Source organism: Pinus tabuliformis, chromosome 8 (genome assembly GCF_031772625.1).
Source record: "Pinus tabuliformis cultivar Carrire ecotype Pingquan chromosome 8, CPIR1, whole genome shotgun sequence".
Classification (NCBI taxonomy): Eukaryota; Viridiplantae; Streptophyta; class Pinopsida; order Pinales; family Pinaceae; genus Pinus; species Pinus tabuliformis.
In genome coordinates, this window is record NC_142294.1 from 703,937,790 (window position 1) to 703,964,380 (window position 26,591).

Sequence of the window (26,591 nt, forward strand, 5' to 3'; positions counted from 1 at the left end):
GATATTTGGAAAATTGGGTTGGAAAGCATAGTTGATGACAATGATGTTTGGGAATATACGTTCAAGGACATGTACCTGACCCTCTGGAGAATGGTTCCACTGCTACCAAGATCAAGTACAAGAAAGGTGAGTTAAAAGCAAAGAAAATTATAGCTATTGGTTTACAAGATCATTTACTTGCATGTGTTGGAAATTTGAAAAAAGGTCTAAGGATATGTTTGATAAACTAGCTAGCATGTATGAAGTCTGTTATCACTCAGGTTGTTCCCAAAAGTTGTAAGAAAGGGAATACGACCGAGGTAACCACAGACCAATCTTTTAGATACAGATTCTAGCCAATCTGCATCCAGAGAGGGCTATCTCTTTATGATTTAGCTTTGTTTTGAAAAGTGTTAGGCTAGTTAGGAGTGGGAAGGATGGTTTGAGGTGCTGATGGGGAACTTGGAGAAGCTGCAGTAATCACAGAAAGGTTTGGTGTTTTTCCAGAGGTAAGCTCAGATTGGATAAGGTTCTGCAAATGTTCATCGAGGTGTGAACTAACATAATGTTCTTGGCTCTCTTGTCTTCTAAGGATCCTGGGAATCCGATTAGGATTTTCAAACACAGGTGGGGGATTAGGATCCGTATTTGATCTAGTGTAACGGATCTTCTTTGGAGCCAGTTTCTAGGTGTATTCTTAGTTTTTCTTGGAATAATTTAACAATATAACTTTGACGGTCTCTTCTAGGAATTTTTTTGATATTGGAACTTTGAACTTTCCTAAAAGAATTTTGAAAAAAGGAACTGATCAAGAATTTGAAACAACTGTTCAAAACATAAACTAGACTGGAGATAGACTGAAGCAACATCTATTTACTTCTGAAAATGCAAAGCAAAAGCAGTTTCAAAGGCCACCTGGCTAACTTTAGGCTCCATCTGTAGCTTATGAAGTGGATAGCAGTAACAAACAAATTATTCAAGTCCCCAGTGGAGTCGCCAATATGTTATCACTCAAGTTGTTCCCAAAAGTTGTAAGAAAGGGAATACGACCGAAGTAACATAGACCAATCCAATCTGCATCCAGAGATGGCTCTCTCTTTATTATTTAGCTTTGTTTTGAAAAGTGTTAGGCTAGTTATGAAGTTCAAGGGTTTTGTTTTGGGTTTGGATGGTGAGATTCAATAGAAAAGTGAGGCAAACTGAATAGTTCAGTCCATTGGGCATGATGGAGTCAAAGAAGGATGGCTTTCTGGATTTGGTTTCTTAACAGAGGATGGCATCACAAAGCAAGGTATTCAAACATGGAACAAATTAAGGCTGAAATCAGATGGAATGGACTCAAATGGGTGAAGGGCAATTAAGAATCCTTCAACGTATTGAAAGAGGGAAAATGGATGATTACTGTTAAGGAGCAGTTAAGAATTCCTTAGCAAATAGTCAATATGCAAGAATCAGGAAATAGGAGCAATTAAGAATTCACTGTTATACAAATTCTGAAGAAAACACAAAGAATAATAAAGACTGAAAACAGAGTGCAGTTTAAGCAAATTCTGAATTAATCCTTTTCTTTACCATTCAGATTATGAAACACAGATGATATAGCTAACAAGAAAACTGTAAAACATGACATATAGGGGACTTATTGATCCGGAGTTTGACTCAAGAATTTTGTGACAATTCCTTTGCATAAATTCCTCATCCAGTGAGCCCGATGACAAATGGTTCCAACAGCTCTCTACTCCAAAAAATTTCAATGTTACAACAAAATCTAGGAATACCCATCAACCCCAAATACTTCGTTTGGGGGGGTATTTATACAAAATATCTTACAAAATATCTGATGGAGATAATATCTAGTGATGACTAATCCCTTTTTTACAAAAGATAGAGACAAACAATCTCGAAAACAGGGAAAAGATAAATTGATGTTGTGCTGGCTGCTCTGTCTTTGTCGGATGTGCTAGATGCGAGCTCTGCGAGTCGGTTTACAACTGTGTTGTTCCACTGATACTCTGTGCTGGCTGCTCCGTCTTTGTCGGATATTCTTCAATCTTGTTTCAAAACACTTTGACCTGTTTGACCCTCGTTCATCTCTGTTTATCTTATCGCGAAAAAATAGCCCGAAATTTACGTTTTACCCAAGATAAATTTACAAAATCCCCAACATGTCTTCCCACCATTGTTGCTCTGGCAATTTATGCTTCTGAAGTTTCCTCAGGGTTTCATCAGTTTCTGTATATCTGAAAAAATTAGGCTGGAGTTGAAACAAATGTTTTACCTCATGCTTAATATAAAATAAGTTCTCTAAGTTATCATAGAGAACTTGGCTTGTGGGCAGTGCTTTTACTCCTGAAGCACTTGTTGATGAACTAACTTGATCAGCAACATATTTGTTCAATTTATGTACATAATCTATGTGTTTCATAAGCCGGTCATTATTTGCTAAAGGACTTGGCAGACCTTTATTCTGCAAAATTTCGAATTCTCTGTGAAAGAATTAATCTCTACCTGCATATCCTGGCATCTTCTTTCCAGATTTTGCATTAGAGTTCTCTTGGTTAGAACCCTCTTGATTTCCAGAATGGTGCTTGTCCTGTCTGTGATTTCCAGAACTTCCAGTTGTTTGCTGGTCTTGGTGTTCAAAAAATGTATAAGACGGTTGGCTTGTTCAGGCATCTGTCCCAACAGAACTCTTTTCTTTTGGATTTCTACTTGGGCTGCTCTTACTAAGTCAATCTTCTCATAAATAACTTGGATAGATGGCCAAACATTATTTAGGGATTGATTGATGTTGGTCCAAAGAATTCCTTTTATTTCTGCCAGAGGCTTATCTAGAGTGATATCCTTCTCTAATGTTCTCACTGTATTCTCTAATGCTTTAACCTCTCTTATTTTCTCTGCAACATTTATCTTAGATTTGTCATAATTCTTTTCTACTTTTGCCAATTTTTCATTTACTTGTTTCAGCTCTGACACTTGAAGTCTCAATTCTTCCATGGCTTTTATCAATTCTTTTATGCTCATATTAGTACTGCTGCCTGATGCTGTTACTGTTGTTTCTGTACCTGTAATTACTTCTGTTGTGGCTGCTGGGACATTTGGAGCTGATGTCGTTCCCAGTGTGGAGGGGACTGCACTTGCGACTATGGGGATTACCTCAGGTGGTTGGGAGGTCGACTCTCCCTGCTTCTCTTTTAATGCTTTTTCCAGTGCCTGCTTTGTATCAGTTAATCTTTCATTGAGTTTCATGAGTAGGTCCATCATGTCTTCTTCTAATTTCTGTTGTACAACTTCTGCAGTCTATGGATGCATGGAAGGAGGTAGTTTCCATTGTTTCCTCAGGGCAACAATGTCTTCCTCTTTCTTCTTCATAAGTGCCTTTATGCCTTTAGTATCTTTGGGATCATGTCCCAGTTCAATGATGATTTCTTCTAAATATTTGATCGTGTTGTCCTTGGCCGGAGAAGAGGCTTTCTCCAAATGTAATTGAGCAGAGGTATTGTCCAAGGAGTTCTATAACTAATGGGCCAACATTGCTTTGTCAACCAATATAGAATAAACCATTTCTCTAGTCTGCTTGTGAAGTTCAATCTGGTCCAATGGATGAATGTCTTTGGCTAGGACCTCCAAGTTTGTTCTGATGTAATCTGCTGCCGACTGGGGTTGTTGTACCTTTGGCTTAAAATAACTCATTAACATTTTTCCTTCTTTAATGTCATAGGTAGACATTAACCTTTGCTGGTTTGAGGGGGCCATCTTCAAGTATTGATTGTACATTTGAATCCTCATAGGATCATTTTTAGCCTTAATTTCTATGAAATTCCGTTTAATGTCAGAGGCCTGCTTGCTTTGTGGTCTGGTAGATGATACTTCAACACTGTGTTGTCTTTCTAGCTCCTGCCTATGTGAGTGAGTTGATGTTTCTACCACTGGGGAAGTCTGCTGGCTGACTGCCCTTTCTGTCCTCTGGCTGTCTGTGGTTTCTTCAATAATTTCCTCTTCTGACAGAGGATTCAGTCTTTGTCTCTTTTCTCCTGGTTGTTCTGCAGGCCCACTAATAGGTGTGGTGGTTTCTCTATCTCTCTTCCTGTTTCTTTCCTCATTTAGAGGAGTCTGTAATGTTGGACTTTCTAGTGCTCTAGTTTGGGCTGGAGGAATTTTCCCTTGATTCTGTTCTTTTGACATTGCTGGCTAATCTGTCATTATAGGACGATCTGTGGTATCTACCTCTTTACCCTTTGAAGTCCCTGTGACTGATGTGCTGGTTTTCTGTGCAGGCTGCTGAGAAGTTCCAGCAGAGGATGTTCCAACTCCTGATTGTTGAGGCAGCTTGAATGATACCTGTCCAAAAGAGTCCAGGTCAAGGGTTTTTTCAAGATCTTTCATAGCTTTTTCCATCTTTTCCTATTCACTAATTTCTTCTATTAAGGTTCCTTCTACCCATTCTTCCTGATTTGCATACTGTTCAATTTCTGGGACCCTATGATGTACATACACTGATAACCTGTTTCTTACCCTTCTGTCACTTATGAAACTACATGGGTCATATGGCATCCACAAAAAACTCTTCTTCAATCTAAGGTGTTCTTCTAATATCTTCTCAGCATCTTTCCATGCATCCCTAGAATTTATGACATAAGGGCCTAACTGGTTTTTGATTCTCAGCTGAGCCTTCTTCTTTACATTACAAAAGTGGGTTAAGTCTGCATTGATGATTTGCCTGAAATATTCTAATGCAAATAACCTCATGGGCACATATCTAGGCAACTTGAAAGGGCAAAGTTCACATCCATACATTCTGATTTCTGTGTGATTCTGGTAGAGGTACCAGTCACCTATCCTGTACTGTTTGGAAAGCTGCAAAATCTTCTTCATGTCACTAGTGATCCTAGGAGGAGGAGCTCCTATCAATAGAGTGGAGGCTGGGTGTACAAATAAGGCAATGAATTCACTATAGGTATAAAGGGAGTCACAATTATGGAAGACTGAGCCCCAAAAGATCACATACCTCTGATTTCCTTTTGAGTCTAATTCCCTGATGGGGAATGGAAAGTTGTCTGGTTGATAATATAACAACAAATGGTATATAAAAGAAGTGTATTTGAAAACTCCTTCTCTATCCAAATTTATAAATTGATCATGGATTTTGTTGGCAATAGAAGTGGCATAGTCATACTTGACAACAGGGGGCTGTCCTGGAGTAAAGATCGATCCACATATTCACTGGACCTAAAATCCCAAGATCAAGGATATCATGTCAAGAATGAGTTTTCCAGTCTCAGTGAACTAGGTATGCAAATAGGGAGGTGGGCCTTGGGGCTGGCAGTTTGGTTTCATGAACATCTGAGCAATACAGGTTATCTATGAGTTGGGCAATTGAGAAGCTTTTTCAAGCAAAAATCCCATGGAAAGACGAGCAAGGGGCTCAGTGGAATGGAAATGTATCATCTCATTGATGGATTCAGTAGTTATGGAAAAAATGATAGTTTGGTAAGGAGACATAACTACTCTATAGACAGGGTCATAGTTGGCACAACATTGGTGAATGATGTCTGGGAAAACATAGACTGAGGGAAGGAAGTACATCGGAAGGTTTGATTCCCACAGTCCAAAAATATCAGAGTTGCTTAGATAACTATCCCTAATTTGGCAGAAGGTTTGAAGATGATTCCTGTCACCAGATAAGTCTTTTATTTGGAAATGTCTGTCGGCCAAGGGTAGATAATTCAAGTCTTTATGAGGTGCATTCATAGGCGCGACATTTAGGGTTATGGGGGCTTCCATGTTTGGTTCTTATGTATTCAAACTAGAACTTGGGCTTTCTGTGGGAATAATGGATTAAACAACGGTTTTGGTGTCCCTTTATGGCAACTGCGGACTGTCTTTTACTTGAATTTGGTTTTCACAGGCAGAATTTTCAGCGAAGAACTGAAATTTACAAGGTTACTGGTAAAATGGATAAATACCTGGATTAAGGAGGCAAATTGAGTAACTGTAGGTCGAATGACGGATTGCAGAGCGCGTTGTTGTGGTCTCTTCGGCCGGGTGGTGGTTGAAAAGCTGGTACAATGGCTCCAGTCGTTTTTTTGCATGGGAGCTTGAACAAAGAGAACCACAACGAAAATGATATTTCGTCGTTTTTTAACGAAATTCGATTTGGCGGGTATTTTTTGGCATTTATTGAGCGGATGATGTTAACATGACGTCAGGGGGTACGGGACAAATGACGTGGCAGGTGACGTCAACGAGGAATGATGTGGCAGGATGACATCAGCGAAGGGACAGCGGGAGGGCGGTAAGCTGTTTTGCCCGCACTGCTTTTGGGGTCGGGCGGTTTTGGACGGGGGGGCCGCGAGTAGCGCGGGAGCATGACGCATGTCCACTATATGGGAGCGAAACCGCCAGCTTCCCAGGACTTAACGTGCAGCGGATAGGCGACTTGTGAAATGATCCACAGCTGTTGAATGCGAGGGCCTATATCGGACGATGGGTGCTCTCCTAAGATGGCGTGTACTTTAAGCGGTGGGACCGATGTAATTAAACACAATTTTAATGGTTTCGGGAGCGATTGTATTGGTTGTCGGGTTTTGGCTACAATTAACCCGGAAGGTTAATTATTCCTTTATTTGCGCGGTAAGGCTATTAAAGGTTTCAAATAAACCAATAATTCCCATTTGTACAATAACATATGGTTTATAATAAAACTGGGGCGGGATATTTAACGTTTGGGAATTATATATATATATATATATATATATATATATATATATATATATATATATATATATATACGAGGATTGGGAAGAATTACAAGGGATTTATATAATAGAGTTAATCTTTAATATGGTTTCGAAGAATAGAAAAGCGCTAAGTTATAATGTTACAAAACTTAGGCAAAAAGGGAAAAACAGGGGTTTATAGAAGAAATAAGGCGACTTCTCCTAAGTAAAAACAAGGTTTTACTTTAGGCAATGCTTATGAAATGAGATAAGTGGTTTAGAGGATATCAAGCAGATCCTAATATCTCTGGGGGAATTTAGTAAATGATTAGGGAAAGTAAGAAGGGTAGTTAGTCATGCTTCACTTGATCTGCATCCAAAAATTTGCCATGGTACTTGTGATAACGATAAGATGAACATTCTGAGAGAGAAAATCAACCACAAGTATGCTTCTGCAACACCAATCTACCTACCCAGCTTACTTTGCCTTACATTTTTTCTTCTTTTTCTATGGGTGCATTTAACCTAGCAAACCCTTTTCAACGTTTCTTTTCTTTACATGATAAGCCTACCTAAGTCTGCACCCATTACACCCAAGGGCTCAGATTAAACAGTTGAGCTCCTTTGCTTCTCTACTTATCTACTTATATGTGAAGATTAAACAGTTTGGACAGATTTTTATTCTCTATCTCTAAAACAGGAAATTCAAACTTGAACTGGCCAAGATTAAGCTTTTTGGCCATTTATCAATTGTGGTAAAAAGTTGAACAAGCTGTACATGATGCTTTATTTACAGAAAATGAAATAGTAGTGGCATTTGGACTTGCACACTTTCCTGGTCTTTTTTATTTGGGGTTCATTTCTTTTCACTTTTTAACCATCTTATTCTTTTTTACCCTTTGATTTTTCTTTTAGGGTATACCCTCTTTACATTTTTTAAATTTTTTGATTTTTTGAAAAATATGGAAAACCTTTGCAACAAGAAAAGGTATGAACATATTGCAGAGCTAATCAAGTCAATCATGAAATATGACACCTATTGGAATAGGAGCATAACAAAGTCAACATTTTGGAAATCATCTCCTTGAAAAATCGACTTAAAGACATGAAGATGAATAAAGGAGAGTCTATGCAATCCTTCATTATGAGGATATCTCGTTTTTGAGATCAATTGTAGAGAGTTGGGGAAATTGTGCTTGATAGGGAGTTGGTGGTGGTAACCCTTAGAGGTCTCCCTCCAATTTAGAAACCTTCACTATAAGAAATAACAATGTTTTCCTATAATTTGATGATCTTGTTGTAAAAATCACTCAAGAAGAATCAAGGATGATATCAAGAGGCAAGATACCTAAGCATGAAGAAGGAGAGCTCATTGCTTTCGTCACTCACAACAAGAAGAAGAAAGGAAAAGGAGGTCCATCAAGTTCAAGAAATCCTCCTCGAAATTTGAAAAGAAGGAATGAAAGAGAAACATCACATGTTTAATGTTATAATTTTCACAAGAAAGGTCACTATGCTTGAGATTTACCCGAGAAAAAAATGGTCAATCATACAACACTAGAAGCAACAATAACAAGTTTAATAATTGAAGAAGAGGAGATGATCAAAGGAATGATCGTAATGAAAGAGATTAAAGAATAAGAAGAGATGCCATGAGTGGTCATGAAGAAGACCACCATCCTCAAAGGAAATCAAGAAATATCATGTATGAAAGTAATGATGCTAATCAATATGAATATATCCTTGTTTCTGCACTTTGGGATAGTCAGTTGGTTGATAATGGGGCCTCATCCTTTCTTTCGGTGCAAGGAAGTTCTCTCTTATTTGGTGGAGAGGGAGTCAAGTTTGAATATTATTTTTGGAGACAACCCCAACCATCAAGTTAATGGTTTTGGGTCTATTAAATTTCATTTGGACTCCATGGAATCTATTTTGCTTCATGATGTGATGTATATATCGAGATTGAAGAAGAATTTGGTATCTATATCTGCTCTGGAGGACAATGGGATGAGGGTTTCCTTCATCGAGGGAAAATTACTTACTTGGCCAGTGGGATCAGCTATGAGAGATGTGTTCAGATTGGGATCAAGATTTAAAGGACGCCATAGAGTCACTAGAAGGCCATTTCTATAAATGGTCCATGATACTAATCATCAAACCGAGTTATGGCATCGAAGATTGATCCATCTACATTATGATGCTCTTCTGAGATTGAAGAAATTGGTCTCCATAATTCCCTATGTTCAAGCCCAACATGATGGAGTATGTCCTGGATGTTCCAGTGGAAAGAAGAAAATGGGACCATTCCCCTCTAGCAAGAACAAGACAAAAGACATCCTCTGTCTCATTCATTCTAACATATGTGGTTTGATGCTCGTACATTCTCTTGGTGGCCATCTCTACTACATAACCTTCATTGATGATTTCTTAAGGAATACTTGGATATATTACTTGAAGCATAAGTATGAGGCCTTCAATTTGTTCAAGGACTTCGAGGCTTTTGTTGAAAATCAAAATAGTAAGAAAATTAAGATCTTTATGTTTGACAATGGTGGAGAGTACATTTAAAATGAGTTCATTGATTTTGCAAGAAGGAAGGTATCAATAAGGAGACAATTGTGCCGTAGAATCCCAAACAAAATGGAGCGGATGAGATAAAGAATAGGTCTATTGTATAAGATACCTGTGCCATTCTCCATGATCAAAAGTTGTCGAAGTTTCTTTGGGGAGAAGCTACTAATGTAGTTGTATATGTTCAAAACAGGGTTCCTCATCAAGCATTAGACAATAAGACTCCATAAGAAGTATTCACAGATGCCAAGTTTGACATTGATCACCTCCATATATTTGGTTTCCTTGTATATTTCCATGTGTTGAAGGACAAAAGAAACAAGTTAGAATCCACATGAAGAAAAGGTACATTTGATGGATATTATGAAGATTCTAAAGCATTTAGAATATATAGTCCTAGTAAAAGGAAGGTCAAAATTTGCATGGATGTAATGTTCGATGAATATGTTGCCCTTGGGAAAGCAAGGGACCTTCCTCCGCCTCCTCCTCTTGAGAAGAAGAATGATGATATGGATAGTTTAGAAGGTCCTTCTATGCCTGAATCTAAGAAATACATTATTGATGATCACATGGAGCGCATGGAGCCCTTGGATCCTCCTCCATGTGATCCTCCTACCAGGAAGACGCCACTTTGGCTTCATGACACATTATAGGATGTCGAAAGACTCATTCCTGCTAGAAGGACTTTATAGAAAGCAAGAAGCCATGCAAGTATCAAGGATATGTTGTAACAATGAGAAATATGATTCAATATGAGCCTCCCACCTTTGAAGAAGTCGTGAAATAACAAGTTTGGAAGGATGTTATGACCAAAGAGTACAAATCCATTATGAAGAATGATGTATGGGATGTTGTGTTAAGACCAAGGGGAAATTTTTCATGACTTCAAAATAGTTGTTCAAGATCAAACATAGAGTTGATGGAGGTATAGAGAAATATAAGGCAAGGTTTTTGGCAAGAGGATTCTCCCAGAAAGAGAGAGAAGATTATGATGATATATTTTTTCTTGTGGCCCAATACACCACCATTTGTTCAATAGCTTCCCATGTTGCAATTCAAGGATGGACCCTTCATAAGATGGACTTGAAGACAACATTCCTCCATGGAAAGTTACAAGAAGAAGTGTATGTTGAAAATGCAACAAGAAAATCCCAATTTAATTTTGTCTTTGAATTATATTAGGAATTAAAATGTAATTCTAATTCTCATAGAAATTTGTAATAGTTAACTAAGTTAATTTGAATTAGTTGGCTCAGTTAATTCGAGTTGGGATTCTATCTAGACTCATGTAGAGTGGTTCTTAAATTTTAGGGGCCCCGGTTGAGTTTATTTTGAGTTACAATTATTTAATTCAGTTTATCTGAGTTAAATTCAGTTAAACTAGTTCGAATTAATGGAGGAATTAGTGTGAGATCCAGTAGTGGGGTGTAGCCAACACTGCTCAACTAGTCAACTGAAGATTCACTCATAATTAACTCATGCATGTCATATCAGAGAAAGACCCAGTTGAGATTGGAGTTCAGGGATAGTGTACTATCAGTTGTATAATCATTTGAATTGTACAGGTGGTGCATGCAATAAGGGGAAGGCCTATGAGGATTGCATAATTCATTATTGAGGAATTTCCCAATTAAATATGGGCTAATTCCCTAGGAAAATGTGCAAGTAAATAGGAGCTTGGTATGCAATATATTTGGCTAAGTATTGGCTGGAGCTTATTTGTGAAGCGATGAGATAGATTGAGATAGTGCAGAGGTTTCTCGGGCTTGATAAAAGCATTATAATCTTATCATATTTTCTTATTAATGCAATATACATATAGCAGGGGTTTTTACCTATGGATTTCCCCAAAAAAATATTGTGTTATGTGTGATTGAATTCTTTCTCTTGTATGCTTCATGATTTCATCGATCGTTTATTGTTTCCGCTAATGAGTAGAGTAGATTCAAGTCAATTGTTTTAGCATATTACAATTTTCAGTTTGAATCTACAAGGAATTTTTACATGGTATTGGTGCTAAAATCACTATATAAGAGGAGAATACGAGTTTGTATTTTGCAGGAGAAACTGAATTTGCAGTATCATACTTCAGAGCCAACAAGACGTTGTTCTACAAATTGAGACTTGAATATGCCCTTGAGGGTAGTTCAAACTATATTGCTTCGAAGGACATGATGGAGGCAGTGTTGGAAGACAACGAGCTTAAGGAATTCATAGACAAAGATATTCCTAAGACAGTTGATGCTTAGGATCTATCAGAGTAGATAAAGTGTGTGGAAACTCCATTTGCAATGTGGAAGGACTTGACAGAACTATTTCAAAACATCAGTGACCACAGGAAGCTGGCACTGAAGGACAAGCTCAGAAAGATCATGATGGAGAACGACAACTCAATACCAAAGTACTTGACCAAGTTCTGTTAGGCCCCTATACTACTAGCGTAACCCCTTATTGTTATTAGTACAACCCACTTATTATATTGATGTACCCATGTAGTGCCCATATTGTTACTATTGTGCCCCATAGAAGCCCACTATTGTTATTATTGTGCCCTTACATTATTATTGTTATGTCGGCTCTGATTATGTTATGACCCCTTAGACTCCTATATATAGAAAGGAGGTCTTTTCATTTGTATCATCAAAGAATCACTCATTTGTGTAATGTAAAGGAGGTTGCCCCCTCGAAGAGGCTGAATTCTAAGGCGTTGATCTATCTTTTCTATCTTTTTGTGAGCTGGTTTCATAACATTTGGTATCAGAGCTTTGGATTCTAGGGTTTTGCTGCTCCAAACAGGTCATCGTGGCATTTTTGCTATAACTTTTTTACTGCGACGTTTCAGAAGCTAAAAAAAAAACCCATTTGAGAAGAAATCGCGTTAAATCTCGAGTCCGAATTTTAGATCTTTTTGCACTATATTTGTGGAGATATGATCTGAGGAAGTTGGTCTTTTTGCAAACTCCTGAATTACATTCTAAACAGGTGACCTAGGGAAAATCATCATAACCTTCTCTTTGAGAATCAGATTGAAATTTCATAAGAAGGTACAGAAAGAGGATGGACTGTAGTTTCTTTTAGATATTTTTCAGAGCCAAAGGTCGAAACAATGACATGTGGCACTTCATACAAGTTCGCTCTTCTGGAAAGGTCTATAATTAGGTCATCTTGGGAGATTGTGCATAACTCTTTCTTGGAGAATCAAATTTGGATCAGACTGGTGGCATTAGAAAGAGGACACAGAGGGATATTACAGGTCGCAATTTCAAAACTTAAAGATCCAAAAGTACAAAGTTACAGCCATTTAAAGATCGAGCTCCTAAAATCAAGAAAAAGCAAGATGAGGAAGTTTGATGGCAAGGATCCAGTAAATTGGATACTTCAGATGGACCAATATTTTGATCTACATGGTGTACCACTGTTACAAAAGGTATGTATTGCATCTTCATATTTAGAACTGGATCAATTTTTATGGTATGAAGGGCTTTGTTCTCGTAAACAACTTGTTACGTGGTCAATTTTCACGGAGGAAATGATAGCACATTATGTGGATACAAAGAGAAACACCTTCTTTAGAGCAAAACCACAACAATTGGAAAGAGTAAAAGGGCTTTGTGACATAGTGGAAAGCAAAATTATGGGAACTAGGAAGCATACCCCTCACAACTATAAAGATGGAAGTGTTGTTTCGCCTAGCCTTCCACAACCTACAAGGGTTACACCACAACAATTGGAAGAAAAAAGAGAAAAAGGGCTTTGTTACAATTGTGATAGAAAATGCACTAAAGGTCATAAGTGTGATGAGAAGAAATTATTTTACATAGAATATGAAGATGAGGAAGAAAAGGATCAATAAACATCAAAAGAAGAAGATATACGCCAAGACCCCACCCCAGAGAAAGAAGAAATGAATCAGACCATATCTTGTAAAGCATTGGCAAGAATTACCACTCCTCAAACTCTCAAGATAGAAGGACATATCAAGAAGAAAAAGGTGCAAGAAGTGAAAGATCACATCAAGAAAGAAGAAAAGAATCCAACCATATCTTGTAATTCATTGGTCGAAATTACCACTCCTCAAACTATCAAGATAGAAGGACATATCAAGAAGAAAAATGTTCAAGAAGTGAAAGATCACATCGAGCATCAATAAATGAATCCGACCATATCTTGTAAAGGATTGGAAGAAATTACCACTCCTCAAACTCTAGAGATAAAAGGACATATCAAGAAGAAAAAGGTTCAAGCAGTGAAAGATCACATCGAGCATCAACAAGAAGTTCTCCAAATTTTAAAGGATAACACCACTTCGGTGCAAAATCAAATGAAACAACAGGTAGATCAACATTGTAGTGAAAATTGTTTTGATGGAGCTGATTGGGTATTTTTACTACTACATCTCAAGCAAGCTATTTATAAGAAGGAAATGTTGGCAATACTACATGCACTTAAAAAATGGCGACCTTACCGAATGGGAAGACTCTTCAAGGATGAGGATGTGGAAGCATTGTTTTGTGCTATTTCTATTATCCAACCAGATTGGATAAACGAAGCAAGGGATGAATGGAAGAAGGACGAAGAAGTATGGCCACTTATTCAAAATTTGCAAAAGATCCCAATTCAAACAATATTGCCAGAAATTGAAGAGGAAGGAAAAATCATATGGGAACCTAGAGCAGTCATAGAAACAAGAACCCGACAACTGCAAAATCGATCAATTTCAGAGTATCTCATCAAGTGAAAGAACTTACCCACTGAAGATTCCACATGGGAGGACAAGAATTTTATACAAAAGCATCATGAACTACTCAAGCGTTGAGGACAATTATTTTTAAAGGAGAGGGGCATGTTAGACCCCTATACTACTAGTGTAACCCCTTATTGTTATTAGTACAACCCACTTATTATATTGATGTACCCATGTAGTGCCCATATTGTTACTATTGTGCCCCATAGAAGCCCACTATTGTTATTATTGTGCCCTTACATTATTATTGTTATGTCGGCTCTGATTATGTTATGATCCCTTAGACTCCTATATATAGAAAGGAGGTCTTTTCATTTGTATCATCAAAGAATCATTCATTTGTGTAATGTAAAGGAGGTTGCCCCCTCGAAGAGACTGAATTCTAAGGCATTGATACATCTTTTCTATCTTTTTGTGAGCTGGTTTCATAATAAGTTCACCCATTGTTGGGATGAGCTTGGAAGTGTCAATATTATAGTTGTTGAAGATGATATGGTAACCTAGCACTTCTAGGACTTACCAAGAGCTGGCACAACTACCAGGACTCAGTTAATGGAAGGTAGAAGCTACCAGAGTGGGAGCGATTATGGTCTAACTTGGTAAAAGAAGAGATTTAACGGAACACCAGAGATGGATCCTCATCTAAGCATTATGATGAGGAGAATTGTGTGTTAGCTGGAAAGGTGAAGTAAGGGAATGGGAAATCATCCCATTCCAAATCAGATTCTAGTCAATGCAACAAGAAGAAGACATGTCGATGATTAAATGTTTTCACTGTCACGAGCTGGGACACTATGCCACAAAGTGTCCGCATAAGAAGGTCGGTAAGAAGCCCTCTGGAGGAGCAGTAGGTGAAGCTCTTACTTCACAATTCGAACTAGATTTCACCCCCATCGCTTGCATTGTGACACCGGTGACGGGTAGTGTGTGGTACCTGGATAGTGGAGCCTCATTCCATATGACCAGCAACAAAGAGTTTTCCAGTGACTTGGAGGAGAATGACTTCCAGATGCACATCAAGATGGGAGATGATGGGAGGTATAGCATGACCAACATCAGTATTGTTACCTTTTAGAGGGATTCTAGTTCTCCTCTCACATTAAAAGATTTCATGTATATTCTGGGCTTGAGGAAGAATTTGGTTTCAATTGCCATGTTGGAGGATCGTGGCTACGATGTGATATTTAGAAAGGGTAAGGCTTTGCTTTGTCACATAACCTCAGGACAGGTGAAGTGGATCGTGGTTCGGGTGAAGAACCTCTACAAATTGGATGTAGAAGAATGCGCTGCTTTGAGCACTAAAGCAGAGAAGGTGTATAGCCGAGACATCGGTGAATTGTAGCATAGGAGAGTGGGTCACTCGCACCATGGAGCTTTGAAGATCATGCAACAAATTTCTACAAGACTTCCCAATGGTACACTAGAGCAGAGAGACACATGCAAAGGGTGTACATTGGGGAAGTACACCAAAGCTTCCTTTCATGATAAAAGCAGTCAAGCGCAGACGATCCTTGATAAAGTTCACTCATATGTGTGTGGACTGTTCTCAAAATCATCCATGGCCAAGCACATGTATTATGTAATATTTATGGATGATTTTTCTCGTAAGTGTTGGATTTTCTTCATGCACAAGAAGGATCAGACATTTGCTAATTTTTTTAAATTTAAAGCACTTGTCGAGAAAGATACTGACATGAAAGTTAAATCTCTCAGAAGCGATAATGGTGGAGAAACTGTGTCGAATGAATTCAAGAAATTATGTGCATAAAAAGGCATTCAACGGGAGTTGATAACACCTAATAACCCATAGCAGAATGTGGTGGCTGAAAGGAAGAACAAAAGTATTGTGGGAGAAGCACGTGTGATGTTACATGACCAGGGCCTACCATTGCACTTGTGGGCTGAAGCATGCAACACATATGTTTATTTGTAGAACAGAAGCCCTCATCGAATTCTCAGGATGAGTACACCAGAAGAATATTTTCCAGGTAAGAAATCAGATGTGGCACACTTCAGGACCTTTGGTTCATCAGTCTACTGTCATGTTACCAAGGATGCATGGAAAAAGCTAGAGCCAATAACCGAGTTGGGAATTTTTTTGGGGTACACTAATACACCTCACAACTATCGGGTGTACCTTCCATCCAACAATATGAAAAAGGTTCGTAGAGATGTGAATTTCGATGATGAGAAGGCCATGAGATGTTCCCTTGAGAGGGAGATGTAGTTACATGCAGATGAGGGGCTTTTATCTCTAAAGGAGGAACCTGAGGATGATGTGGAGCAGCCACATGCAAAGGAGCAAAGAGTGGAAGTATCCACTCATGTAGAGACTTCCAAAGATGGAAGGAAGCACACCAGAGAGGCTGACAAATTGATGCATGATGCTAGAGAGAACGTGGGAGCACCCACATCATAGCACAAGTAGAGGAGGTCACTAGATCAGTACACTAGCTACATGGATTTGATGAGCGAAAGTGTAGAGACTGATCCATCCTCATTCAAGGAAGAAGTGTAAAAACCAATATGGGTTGATGCCATGGTTGAGGAGTATGATTCCATTATCAAAAATAGTGTTTGGGAAGTGGTCCCAAGACCAACAGACAAGTCAATAGTGAGTTCCAAATGGCTTTACAAGGTAAAGCAAGCAGTAGATGGGAGTGTGGAGAAACACAAGGCCACATTTGTGGCCAGAGGATTCTCTCAGGTGGAGGGAATTGATTACGATGAGACCTTTGCTCCAGTAGTAAGGTACTCCTCAATCAGATATATTCTGGCATTATTGGTGCAGATGGCATGGAAGATATATCAGATGGATGTGAAGACAACATTCCTCGCCGGTATGATTAAGGAAGAGGTGTATGTTGAGCATTTAGAAGGATTTGAGACCTTCAAAAGAGAGTCGCATGTGTGCAGACTCAAGCGAGTGTTGTGTGCACTGGAACAAGCACCCCGTGCTTGGTACACCATTATTGACAACTATTTCATTAGGTTGGGCTTCACCAAAAGTGAAGTAGATGTAAACCTTTACCATATCGTGGTTGAAGGTAAATTGTTGATTATAGTATTATATGTTGATGATTTGATTCTAACAGATGATGAGACACTGATAAAATCTTGCAAAGAGGATCTTGCAAGAGAATTTGAGATGAAGGACCTGGGGCTTATGCATTACTTTCTTGGTATGTAAGTATGGCAAGGAGATGAGGAGTTGTTTGTCTCTCAAGGCAAGTATGCCAATGAGATACTGAATAAGTTCCACATGGAGAGCAGCGAACCCATGGAGACTCCTCTAGCAGGTAACTAGAGGAAGGAGGATGCTACTTCAGGTGAAGTAGTAGAGGCTATTATTTATAGAGAGCTTGTGGGTTCCCTTATGTATTTGGAAAACACACGTTCGAACATGTGTTTTGTAGTTAACCAGCTTAGTCAAGCCATTGTTAAGTCAACTAAAATTTATTGGAAAGTAGCTAAACATGTGTTGAGATACCTCAGAGGCACCACTCAATTTGGTCGTTGGTACAAATGGACAGAGGAAGTGAAGCTTCAAGGCTTCACAGATGCAGATTGGGCAGGGAGTCCATCCGATAGAAAGAGCACATCAAGGGGAATCTTCAATATTGGGTTAGCAACAGTTAATTGGTACAACAAGAAGCAAAGATCAATTGGTATTCAAGCATCTTGTGAGGTGTAGTTCATTATTAAGGAATTTCCCAATTATGGGCTAATTTCCTAGGAAACTGTGCAAGGAAATATGAGCTTGGTAGGTAGTAGATTTGGCTAAGTATTGGCTGAAGCTTGTTTTTGAAGCAGTGAGATAGATTGAGATAGTGCAGAGGTTTCTTGGGCTTGAGAAAAGCATTGTAATCTTCTCTTATTTTCTGATTAACGAAATATACAGATAGCAGGGGTTTTTAGTTGTGTCTTTCCTCATAAAATTATTGTGTTATCTGTGATTGAATTCTTTCTCTCTCTCTCTCTTTTTTTTTTCTTTTTTTTTTTTTTTTTTTTTCTGCGTGATTTCATCGATCATTTATTTTCTTTCGCTAATGAGTAGAGTAGATTCAAGTCAATTATTTTAGCAAATTACAATCTGTAGTTTCAATCTACAAGGAATTTCTACAGTGTATGTTGAGAAGCCACAAGGATTTGAAGTAGAGGGTTGAAAGACACATGTTTGTAGGTTAAAGAAGGCATTGTATGGTTTGAAGCAAGGCCCCATAGCATGGTACGCCCACATAGATAGTTACCTAATGAAGCTTGGATTCACAAGAAGCAACACTAACCCCAACTTCTACTTCAAAATCATCTAAGGTATGCCACCGATTTTAGTTTCATATGTTGACGATCTATTTCTGACAGGGAGTGAGACCTTAATGATTGAGTGTAAGAGACCTTTGAATTCAAGATGAAGGACCTTGGACTAATGCACTACTTCTTAGGCCTTGAGGTGTGGCAAAGGCCCAATGAGATCTTCCTCTCATGAGGAAAATATGTCCTAAAGTTGTTGGAAATATTTGGAATGACAGAATGCAAGTCCTTAGCCACACCATTCGAAAAGAATTTCAAGATATGTGGAGAAATTGCAGGAATGATTTGGAAATCCATCTAAGTATAAATAGTTGATTGGGGCTCTAATGTTCTTAGTGAATACTCGTCCAAACATATGCTATGTAGTGGACACATTGAGTCAATTCATGATTGAGCCTCTCCAATGCACATTGGGTTGCTGCCAAACACATTTTGATATATTTACATGGGACGATCACCCTTGATTTGAGATATTATGTCACAGATGTTCAACTACATGGATATACCGATGTTGATTGGGTAGGAAATGTTGTTGGAAGGAAAATCACTTCTAGATGTTGCTTTAGCCTTAGATTTGCCATGATGTCTTGGATGAGCAGGAAACAAAAGTTCATAGCATTGAGTAATGCTAAGGTAAACTATATTGTCACTAACATGGCTAGATGTGAAGCATTTTGGTTGAGAAAGCTCTTTGGAGAGATATTTGAGTAGGTCTTGGGCACGACAATGATATATTGCGAAAACAAGAGTGGGTTCTGATTGGCAGAGGATCTCATATTTCATGACAAGTCGAAGCACATATAGATCTTATATTATTACATTCAGACATGGTGCAGAGAGGAGTCGTTAGACTCCATCACATATCGACAGATGAGAAGATTGCAAATATTCTCACCAAGGCTTTACCGAAATGGAAGTTCAAGTTGGTCATAGAGAGCAACTTGGATTTATGGATGAGACCGCTCCTTATAAGGGGCATCACTAATCGAGAACACTGAGCATAGATATTCTCCCTTGGTTGAGCTCCCCAAGGAGGGAATGGAGCATTGAGGGCTCCTGGGTTTGAGGGATCTCTGGACAATAGGCTATCACCCTTATGTGTCACCCATAGGGTTGAAGACGTATGCTCCCCTATCTTGGTCTAGCAGAGTATACCCCAGTTTGCATCATACCCATAAGTTGATCTTTTTGGGATTGTCTCTCCCTGTCTAGCCAACAGGTTGAGGGGGCTTGGGGGTGTGTGATCCTTAACTTTGGTAAGTCAGGTATATCACCCAAGCTCAATTATGATGCAGGTGTTCTACCACATGACTCTTGAGGGTCATTGTTGGGAAGATAAAGAGGAAATAGTATGGATGAGATGTTGTATCTTGCTTATGACTCGACATAGGGTGGATGACGTATGCTCCCCTATGAGATGATTTGGGTTAAGAGTGTCCCATAAGACCTTACCCATTATCATAGACATGATATGAGAGCATCCCATAGGACCTTCCTCATTTTCCGGAGGGGGTGGTAGTTATAACTCCCCAATGATTCTTCTTCTTTAGATTCCAGAATGATTCAACAAATAGAGTTGAGAAAAGATGGTACATGAGATGACAATAGGATACTTATGATGATCACATGATGCAATTGGAATTTCTCCCTAGTTGAGAGGGAGTGTTAATTTGGAAACTTGGTGACAAATTCCAATCATGGGACTAGATTCCTCTTTCTGAGAGGACTAATTTTGACCTTTGAAGTACTCGATTTGGATAAGGGAAACTGTATTTTTGAAGTGAAGCCCATGTGTGCACAAAAGGACAGGTCGGCCCTAAAAGGGAATGGGATTCCCTTAGAAGCCTATAAATACAAGTCAAGTGACCTCATTTGGATATAATCATCAGGCATGTTCTTCTTCTTTCTTCTTTGGTTTAGTTTGCACAGGTCTAAAGATGACTCTCGGATATTGGTTCGTACAAGTCTGAAATTGCAGGGTTCGAAGCTCTCATGTGTGGATTAGGATTTTGGTTAGCCTCAGGGTTGACATGAAAAGTTTTCAGTTGTAACCGCATGCATACATGCCTATCCGTGCGGCTGAAAAGCTTCAACCACATGCATGACTCTCCCTCTATGCGACTGGGACTTAGGGTTTCTTTTTTATAGGTGACCACAATTGGCGCAGATTCAAAAAGTTAACTCTGATCAATATTTTTGTTGGGATCATATTTTTTAATATTGTTTGGTGGAATTTTGATGAATAGTTTTGTATTGGCTCATTCTACTCTCTTGTGAACATTTTATGACAATCTAATATAAGAATAATTTCAAAGGGTTTTCCCCCTTGTGGGGTTTTTCCCTTGTCTTTGACCAAATTTGTGTCTCTTATTGATGTGTTGATTGTCTCATATTGTCGTTGCATTCTTGTTCTATCTTCAATTACAATTGATTAATGAAAATAATTAGTTGTTATTTAAATATTGCTAATTGAAGAATTGAATTGGGCTAAAGTAATTGAAACAACATAGAACAATGGTAGACTTAACAAATATATCATGACCCATGGGGTATCTATTGGCATGTGTTTCTTTCTAATCCTTACCGCCATGTCATTTTGAAAACAGAAGAGGACATTCCGCTATAAGATGTTTGGTTTTATGGTAACCGAGGCATATGAATGGAATTCCCCATAAATCCGCATGTTTCCTTATAGACGATGTTCCCTAATATATGTTAATGGTTGCTGGGAGTCCCCTGGACAGGTTTACTTCCACGAGGAACCATACTGCCCACTTATCGAGTAATCTTGAACATCCTTCACCTACATAATAAAATTTACCTATCCAGTTAGTGATCTACATAATCGCTTTCTTTGACCATAATTCAAGGGGGAGGCTAGAGAGTTTGGTCCATACTATATTCCATGTGAGGAACTCCATAATTGGGTCAAAGCCAACATTCCACTTTTGCAACACTAAGAAACCACTACCAAACCCAAGGCAGAGCTAGGATCTTGATAACATCCTCCCCTTTTAAGAAATGGAAACCAAGCTATACATTCACCAGCATGCTCACCTTAGACATGTATCCAAGCATAGTAAACCAAATTTTTTGTGTTCGTTCCTTCATATGGTCTCCATTCAGATTGGCATACTCCCACCAACCCACCAGGACCCACTTCTTCAGTCTTTCTAGACTCTCCCAATAAACATCGACTCCCATAATGAGTTTTTGAATCTCTTCCTAGACCTTAATCGTTTTTTTTCTTGTTCCTAGAGTTCCTTTTCAAGGTTTCGTTCACAGATGGATTCTTGTTGGAATCAACTAAATCGCCCTCCTATGGGAGTATGACCATTTGCTCAAGGATCGTCGGTGATGGTTTGGGCCGCCCATCTCTAGTAGCCAACTTGTTCTCTACTGCTATTGTGACATATATTAATTCTTCCACGTCAAAAATGTGGTCGAGTATGTTTGGATGACCTGCCATGTTGGACATAGGATTAACAATGGCACCAATCATTGAGTTCATATATGATTTCCCGCCCTTTGGATAGTTTAATTCGAATTTGGGAACAAACGTCTTGTGGGACAACCAAAACCAGCAAGTCTCAGAATTATCTCTTGTTGCATCACCCACTTGCCAACAACCACCTTAGCCAAAGGATAACTAGGGAAGATCCATGAACCTAAGGAGCATATTTTCTGTAAAAATATTTGCCCATCAATAAGCTAAAATGTTTTTATATTCCCCAGATAAATGTGTAAACCTTGAAGGGCGACCCACTTCACCCTGTCAGAGATAACAATGTTGACAAAAAGATATGTCGGTTGATCGACAATGAAAGGAAATATAATTTTAATAAGATTGTTAATGGGATGTTAGGGCAGGCCGACACCCTGAACCAACAATCCCAAGGAATGGTTAGAGAGGAAGGGACTTAAAGAGAGCTTCATATAGGTTTGTGCAATGCACAACATGCAACAAAGTATACTAAACACACACTCCACGAAGTAGTTGTGGTGGCAATGAAAATGATAGGGTGAGACACCTTGTAGTAAAGGAGATAGTCATAGGGAGAAGTCCATAAAACATTAATGTTGTTTCAGCCACACTAATATCACTGTGATTCAAAAAATACCAGCAGATTGATAAAACCACCATCCATATAATTGGGAGGACACCTAAACCGCTGAATAATGCAACCATGGTTTGCAAACAATGCCTGCAAGTAGGGAAGGCTCCCAAGTAGAGGCATCACATAAAATATCACATTTTTTTAATCTATGCTATTTTTCGTTATGCTACAAGATTTCCTTTGCAACATGTGGTGCAATTACTAATTATTGAAATTATTTAAAAACTAAATAAATAACATTATATATCCATAATTATGTCGATAGGCATTTTATTGTGAGGTTCTTGTTGATGACACTATTAAGATTCGTCGTCCTCAACATGTGTCATGAATCTCAACAGTGTCACCCCTTACTTTCTGATCGATGTGAAATTTTGGCCCCTACTTTCCGATTGACGTCAAACTTCAAATCATTCCTACTCTGTGTATTCATGAATCTCAACAGTGTCACCCACTACTTTCTGATTGATGTGAAACTTTGGCCCCTACTTTCCGATCGACATCAAACTTCAAATCATCTCTACTCTATGTGTTCATGGCGCCAAAAGCCTTGCTAAACCACAAAGATCAGTCCGATCGACTCTTCACCGCCTCTGCAATGGCAACAACTGCTTATTTCACTTCATAAATTCCTTCAAGTCAGAAAGATTGGTCGGAATCCATCTGCAATCTTCCTCAGGGGGAATAACAATAGTGTCAGGCAATGAAAGGCTAGTGCACTTCAATTTTCAGAGCCCTCAGAGGCATGATCTGAAATGGAGTAGATTAGTAATGTTGTGCTAATTCCCCATTCAGAATAAAACCCAAGATGCTTATCAGTTGCTTATCAAGTTCTTAAGGATTCAATACTTTTGCTTAATTAACTATTTCCCATGAGAGTTTCCTATGTAAATGTTATAAACAATTATATAACATATGTTGAACAGTAGAAAAATAACAACAAAGAACATCAAATTACAACATACAACACATAGATTTGATGAGGAGTTCACCCTTCTTGGGCTACGTCTCCTTGGTTTAGCTTCCAATGCTTGGGCCTCTCTTTTATGCTCAAAATTACAACAAAAGTTTGTTTACAATGCTCAAATGCCTCTGAAACCTGTCTCAAAATGAGTTCAGAATGCTAAAAAATAGCTATATAGCCTATTTTTGCATCCCATTTGGATAATAACTAAATAATTTATGACTTCTCTTAGTTCTCCCGCTATTTGTTCCACAAAATGCTTCAAAACCGACAGAAAACCACATTTTCGCTCCAAAATTTGCTAACTGAGCGAGATATTTGCCGTGCCGCGGTCCATAACTTGTCAGCCGGATCGCAAATCATAATCAACGATGTCCAGTGATAATAAAATGCGGGATTTTTCTCTGTGCAATTGCGGTTTATCGCATCACAACATCTCGAAGCCGATTCTTATTGCCACTGCGATTGCGATATGCGATATCACAAATCGCAATTGACACTGCCTGCAGGCCGATTGCTAACCTGATCCACCCGTTTCTTGCAATATGCGAGGGCCAATGACAGCCTCTCACTTGGCGCCTCCTCATTCTCTGAAGGGTTTTGCCACGTCATCCAATCCTGCCGTGTAGACAAGTCAAACTTGAACTTTGACTTGCTCTAACTTCTCCATACGAACTCGGATTCAATGAGTGTTGTTCGCACCATTGGATTCAGAACGACGAGTTATTTGATCTGTAACAAAACTTATCAATATTATAACACTTTGATTTTTGAGCATAATTTTGAGCACCTAATCAATGCCCCATTTAAGGAGCAGCAGAAGGGCTATGCCTAGATTCACCCATTTAAGAGCCAGTCTTGTAGTAATCGGAGGGGAGAAGACACCCACTGCTTTTTCTTTCTTTGTTACTATGAAGGATAGATAAATATTTGGGGTGAGAGTGTGAAGGTGGGAAGACGAGGTGAATCCTAATGTTGTATTTATGGAACATGGGGAATGTGTCTCCTTGTACGAATATAAAAGTACAAAACAACACAACATGAAGAAGAGGTTGAGCATCGAGACAAACATGTGGCGTATGCCCCACCTCACACTCCACTTCCCAACTCAACTAATAGAAATATCTAACGCCTGCCTTCGTTTCCAATTGTTGCGTCTTTCATTTCAATTTAGTTGATTCTAAGAAGAGAAGAAACTTTCAGGTCTGTAGAATCTCTGACAGTGCAGGTAACATGGCCTGAGATATGTGCATTCCATTCCATGCAGCATAATTCTCCGTTCAAACACAATGGACTAGCACTATTTCAAATGCTTGAAATATTACTAAAAAATTTATAATATTCTTGCCTTGAAGCTACCCAATTGATCCCAAGGCCAATCCAAAAGAGGGGTTGAATCTCTGTACATGATGGCTAACATTCTCTTGCTTATTGGTATCCTTGACAAAAATACGGTGAACCCAATTTACAATAGAATTTTGGATTGAATGAGATGTTTCCAACTACAAGCATGTGGAAACTCGTGAAGCCATTAAACTGTCAAGTCCCAACTGGTCGAGAGACCTTGGAATCTCTGGAAGAAATACAAAATAATGTCTCCAATAGGTTAGAGATTTGTAGACTTTAAAGCTGACAAGAGACAGAGGGTGGTCGCTTTTGTCATCTCCCATCCCACATTATAGTTCGGTTGTATTTATTGTTAAAATAAGCTAATTACTCCCACATGAGGAGTTGGCCAAAATTAGAGAGTCAGTTAACTGAGTGTTGAGTCAAGTTGAGTTAATTCATAGTCGAACTTATAGTGTGTGGTTGCAAATCAAGTTATTTTAGGTGAGTTGTTAGTTGGAAAAGGTTAAATACCCTTCACCGGGTTGATTGTAAGAATCAAGCTTTTGTGTGATCAATAGAAGCACTGCAACTCATGTGTTATGTGTGAATTTTGTGTTTAAGCTCATCTGCCTGTCCAACAAATTGGTATCAGAGGTGAAGAAGGATCACAAGATCTGTGGTGCTTGTAGAGCTAATAAAAAGAAGGCCAAGAGAAGAAGGTCGACGATTTCTTTTAATAAATTTGCTTTGCAAATTTGTCAAACCGTTAAAAAGCACGCAGATTTCGCACTTTGTTAGTGTAAAAACCGTGCAAATATCGTTTAACTACGATTCTGTGAAAAATCGGGTTAATTGCGCAATTTGTATGTTTTGGGGGTCTGCAAGCCCGTAAATAATTAAAAACCCTGTGACATATTATAACCATCGTGAACAATTACAGGGGTATGTTTAAAAGTCTTTGTTAAAGAGTTTATTGCAACCCACGTGGAGTACAATTCGAAGTCAACGTTTGTTGAAGTGTTAAAGGTTGTTACGTATTTTTAAAGAGTGGATCATTAAAAAGGTATGTTTTGTTTTATCTAAAGAATTCTTATAAGAAGATATTTTTATATAAAAACAAATATTATTCAAGGTTTCTATAAAGCACTTTTGTTAAAGAGTTTAGATATTAAGGTTTTTATTTATATAAAATTTCTTTTAAAGATTTTTTTATAAAAAAAATATAATCAAAGGCTTTAAAAAAAAGGGGATTTATTATATTTTTTGAAAAGGGAGTTTTGCGAGAAATTTAGGGTTTCTAAATTTATTTTTTTATTTTTTATTTTTCCATCAGGAGATAGTATGGTGTGTTTGAGAGCCTGCGAGTTGCTCCATTGCCATGGCCCCAGGAGGGGCCCCCGATGCCGCTCCTCCTCTTCCTCTTGAGCTGACGACGTTTAAGAAGCTTGTAGCAACATGCAACAAACGCCCAACAAGTGAACGTCAACAAAAGTTTGTCAAAAGGTTGGAAACCATTCCCATAGTTGCCCTGTTGACCGAAGAACCCTGTAGATCGGCTCTGAATCTAGCAGAACGAGGGCTTATAGGGAAGTTCACCGAGCTCTAGCCCTCGCCCAAATCCGTTGATGCATGGGTGCAAAGGAATTGGAGATCTCTGGTCAAAGAAGGAATCAAAAGTTACTTAGTCGGTAAGGGTTTCTTCGTTTTTGTCTTTGATTCGGTAGAGGATAGGAATCTTATCTTCAGAAATGGCCTGTATGTCATGGGCCCTCAGGGTATGTACTTGAACCAATGGACCTCGAACTTCGATCTGTCTCAGGATGTTCCCTCCGCTGTTTCCGTTTAGGTTCACCTGC